This window comes from Eubalaena glacialis, chromosome 3 (assembly GCF_028564815.1).
Source record: "Eubalaena glacialis isolate mEubGla1 chromosome 3, mEubGla1.1.hap2.+ XY, whole genome shotgun sequence".
NCBI lineage: Eukaryota > Metazoa > Chordata > Mammalia > Artiodactyla > Balaenidae > Eubalaena > Eubalaena glacialis.
This window is the reverse complement of record NC_083718.1, coordinates 94,014,770-94,019,900: the sequence shown is the minus strand read 5'-3', so window position 1 is coordinate 94,019,900 and position 5,131 is coordinate 94,014,770. Positions and strand designations below refer to the sequence as shown.

The 5,131-nt window shown below is 46.4% G+C and overlaps 1 pseudogene; it reads left to right on the top strand.

Annotated features, from left to right (window-relative positions):
- Positions 1-428: 428 nt before the first annotated feature.
- Positions 429-4,818, top strand: LOC133087099 (trafficking kinesin-binding protein 2-like; annotated as a pseudogene).
- The last annotated feature ends 313 nt before the right edge of the window (positions 4,819-5,131 follow it).

The window sequence follows — 5,131 nt, the reverse complement described above, 5'->3', positions numbered from 1 at the left end:
TGAGCAGTATTTTTAGGCTCACAACAAAGCCAGGCTCTAGTGGGAAGGGGTCAAATTAGGTCTGGGTTGCAAAGAGAACCAAGGCCCTCTTTCCTCAGAATCGACAAAGCCAGGACAGCTGTGGACCGTTGTGTCCAGAAAGCCCTTAACTGCAGCTCCGCACCGGGGCTTGTAGACCCAGGCTGCCTCCCTGTGTCAAAATGACTGAGACCCTCCAGGTAAGAGGGGATGTTTCATTCGTATTGAAAGGATTTCAGAGTGAGATTTCTGACCATCTATGATTTTAGAGAACAAAGTTTCTCAGTGAGTGAAAACAGTCATTCAAGGAAGGGAGTTATGACATTTTACAGCTTAAGCCTGTCTTTGGGAGACACTGTTTTCCATCAGCTTTGCAGCTTGATTTATCTGTGTTTGTTATTCCAGCATAAATGGCCAAGCAGATTGTTATTTCACTTGGTCCAAGAGGGAGGATCGGATTGGCCCAGTCTATCTCTGCAGGCTGGGGCCCGGCTCAGGCACTGGGTGTCAGCTTGGGATCCCCCCAGCCTGAGTCCCCTAAGTTGGAGCTGGGAAGAGGGAGCCATGGGCCCTCCTTAGGGCTGCCCTCCTGCAGGGGCTGTGGGTGTGGCCAAGGTCATGTTTGTATGCCTGGTGTGGGGCAAGTAAATCCTGCACATGAAAATGGAGGCTCCAGCTCCAGAGCTGAGGAAAGTCCCTCATACAGACAGCCTGGCTCAGGTTCAAAGCATCAGATCGTCTCTACCAACTGGTCCTGCTCCACTGCACCGTTCCAAGTGGAAGGCCTTAGGGTATAGGATAAACTGCTATAACACAAATCTGAAAACACAAGGCCTTATAAACAAGATGGAAGTTTCCTGTCTCTCAGCTAACAGTCCAGGAACAGACAGGTGACCCAGGTGGCCAGCTCTGCCATCCTTATGGTTTCCACTTGTAGTCCAAGTGGCAAATGCAGTTCTTGCCAATGCCCCAGCCAACAGGGAGGGGAGAAGCGGGGAGCACACACTCAGTCCTTTTATGTGCAAGATTGGGAGACAGGATACGTTATTTCAGTTCACATCTTGTTGGCAGGGTTGGTCTCATGCGAAGGAGGCTGGGAAATGTCCTTGGCTTGGCAGCCATATGCCCAGGTGAGCCTCTCTTACTGTGGGAAAGCGGAGAGCAGACAGCCCCCAACACTCAGAGACATGGACCTTCAGGCTAGCCTCTTTCAGGCAAAAGCTTCCTCCCCTCTCTTGTCCCGTCTTGGTCTCTGAAGGAACCAGAGATTTTAACACCTGAGCCTCCCTGCACCCGGACAAATGGTGAGCGGGCTGCGGATCCTGGCAGGGGTCTCGCTGCTGATGGCGATGAGAGCTTACTTCACCGTGTCCTCCTGCATTGTCCTTCATCACCCCATCCCCTTGTCCACCCATCCCTGTCGCTTGATTTCAGATGCCTACCCACCCCCTCTTCCCTCCAAAGGGCTTTGGTGGGTGAAGTAGGCACTGCCCCAGGGTCCCAGGAGCACCAGAGCATCCTGAGGCTGGTCGCTGCCTCCAGGGCTTTTCCCAGCCTCCTCCAAACAGCCTGTTCTCTTCTCCCTCCTATGGGCCAAAAGGTGTGGGTCCAGGTGGGGACAGAGGGCACCGAGGCTGTGCTGGCTTTGTGCCCAGCCCCCTCACTGCATGCCCATCTGCCCAGCAGTCTTGGCTCAGTGACTGGCCACACTGGGGAGGCAGCATTCTTCAGTGTCCAGAGCAAGCAGCAGAAGACAGGTGGTGTCCCAGGTACCGCAAGCACAAGCCCAAGTGCCATACCCGACCCAGATGTAGTCCTCCATAGCCGGCACCCACACTCGTCAGCCCTGATCCCCAAGCCCAGGCAGATGCCGCATCCCTGATGTGGTGGACACTCTTCTGACTCATGTCAGGCCCAGAGAAAGTAGGAACTGGTGGACACAATGGACCACACACAATTATTGCAGACAGACACCTCCCACCCCAACACTTGCTCTTACGTTCACATGGAGGAATGCCCCAGAGAAAGGAACTCATACTAAGGTAATAGTGACTTACCTGTGCATAAACCTGAAGCCAGTTTAACTGAATTTAAACCTAAGGTCTGCCACTTACTAGCTCTGGGGCCTTGAGCACATTATTTAACCCCTCTGAGTCTTAATTCCTTCATTTATAAAATAGGAGTAATAATGGGAACCCACTTCCTAGTCTTCACAGAGACTTCTCTTCACAGAGAAGATGAAAAGAATTGCTACATTAAAAGTGCTTATTTTTTCTTTTTGGCCATGCAGCTTGCAGGATCTTAGTTCCCCGACCTGGGGCCTAACCTGGGCGCTCGGCAGTGAAAGCGCTGAGTCCCAACCACTGGACCGCCAGTGAATTCCCTAAAAGTGCTTAAAACAGTGCCTAGCACAAAGCATTCAGTAACTGTTGGCTATTGTTACCTTCTAGAGGCCTTTGGATTTTAATAACGGATGATGACAATATGTGGCCCTGTGGAAAGACACTCCAGGGGTGGACTCTCACACACCAAGTTCCATGCAGGATTGAAACCCCGGCACTTTCTTCCTCTCCAACCCCGTTCTTGCCACCATAGTCTTGGAGGACTTCACTGTCCAGGAGGATGTGCCATCCAATCACTGGCTTCTTGCCACCTTGACCTCTTCTCCTCTCTTTCTACCTCTCCTATGTTCATAGTGGGGATATTATCATTGCAATTTTCTTCACCTTGAAAAATCACTAACTCAAGGGTCCTATTATCTGACCACAACCTTCCATCCTCCCAGCTTGTCTATTCAGCTACCCCAGCTATAACAGATCTTCAACATCGTTAAAATATCACGCCCATCCAGGTAGTGTTCTCCTTATCCATCACCTCTTCTTCTCATTACCTCTTTTTTAAAAATAATTTTTATTGGAGTATTTACAATTTACAATGTTGTGTTAGTTTCAGGTGTACAGCAAAGTGAATCAGTTATACATATATATGTATCTTTTTTAGATTTTTTTCCCATATAGGCCATTACAGAATATTGAGTTGAGTTCCCTGTGCTATACAGTAGGTCCTTATCAGCTATCTATTTTATATATAGCAGTGTGTATATATTAATCCCAATCTCCCAATTTATCCCTCCCCCCTTTGTCCCCCCTGGTAACCATAAGTTTGTTTTCTACTTCTGTGACTCTCTTTGTCATTACCTCTCTATTGATTTATGGTTCATCTTAATCTGTGGTTCATCGCATCATTAATTTCAGTCAACATTCTAAACTCCTTTGCCTTCTGTCCTTTTATGCACCAGTCAGGCAAAATCCTAACCCTGGATAATTCTGCTGTCCCTCTGCTGCCCTCACCCAGTCGAGCAATGTTAGAGAAAATAAAGACCTGACACTAACATCTGTTAACGACTTACTGTATATCAGGCACTTTCCTAAGTGCTTCTCACATAATAACTCATTTACTTCTTCCAACGATCCTATGAGAAAAGGATTGTAGAGATGAGGCTCAGAGACATTAAGTAACCCATAAAAGTCACACAGTCCAGGTTTCTCTGGCTCAAAAGCCTAAACTCTAATCATTACATTAAACTGCCTCTTACATAAAGTCTCACAAAAAAATCAGATTGCTTCCAACTTATAAATTCGTGGTCACCAACCTCAAGTAGTACCTCATCAATGCCTGAGCTATAGCTATTTCACTCTCCACTACAGCTATTTCAAACTTTCATTCTTCTCACATCTCTTATTTCCTGGCTTACCAGTCCCTTCAAGGTTTTATGCCAGAATAATTCCAAATTTTCAAGCCCCTGAAAGGATCACAAACTCTGCAGCATTGGCAGTAGCTTGTTTAACCAAATTTGAGGGCTATTCTTGACAGGCAACCAGGTATTATCACTAAAGGCTTTCCCAGTTGAACCAAGGATGATGTCTTCACCTCTTAGATTTGGAGGAGGATGAAGAGGAGGGCACCATTTTTTTAGGTTCAGCAGCCTGTTCAAGTGAAACAAATCTTCAGTATCAAAGCAGTAACATAGGTCCTGCTACTATCCATACTTTAGCATGTGGGCTGGCTACTGTTGCAGCCTCAGACCCAGGAAGGCGTCTGTCATCCTCAAACTGAATATTCACCCTCACTACCTATAGGATATTTCATGATTCCCTTTATGATTTCAGGAGAAGAGATGACAGCAGTTCCCTGAGCACTACTATGAATTCTCCTACCAGGTACTATAGATTCATCAGTGGAATATCCATCACCAACCAACCAGATTCTACTATAACCTTCAGTAGCATCATAGGGGTGGCCAAACTCCTACAAGAGTGAGGAATCTCTCATAAAGTACATCACAGCCTGGTTTTGGAGGACCCTCTCTTGCCTCTACCAAATCCCTGGCTATTATTTCTATTCCACGAAATCCACCCTCACTTACCTTGCCTTCTCCTTTACCCTTCAAGCCTCAAGCACATCTCTGAAAACATTTTGGCCTCCTGATCAACGGACACATTCCTCCAGGAAATTTATGGCTTAAGACCTCCATGAAAACCTCCTGATGGGGGCCAGTTGAAGAGGAGTTTAGTAGACAGGCTGAAGAGATTAGATAGCCAGAGTAATAAAGACTACAGGCGCCCAGGAATAGAAAATGTCAAGAGGCAGAAATTCATCTTCAAAGACCAGACTCTGCTGTTTCTTTAAATGCAGGTAGCAGTAGATAGGGTGGAATGAAAAAGAATTAAGAGTCTTCCAGGCATGACAGGCAGTTTTGGAACTCCAGTCTGTACATCCTTACCCAAAACAGATATGTAGGACACTTGAGGCTCACCAATTAGCTGATCTCTTATACAAATTAGCACAGGAATAGTCACATACTGACTCACTTAGTCTGGTCTGACTTGAGAGAAAGGAAAGATACATATGGAAAGTAGAGGAATGGGAATGGAACTGTAATGAGGCACTGGATGATGAGGTCAGCTAAATGGATAATATGAAAAGTCTATGAATATATGGAGACAACAAAAGAATGTGTGTTGAAAGAAATGTGTTATGCAACACACTCCTTCAGTCAGGTTTTCTTATCTTGGAAGAAGAAAGTGAATAGAAAACGAGTTGGTGAGTAATC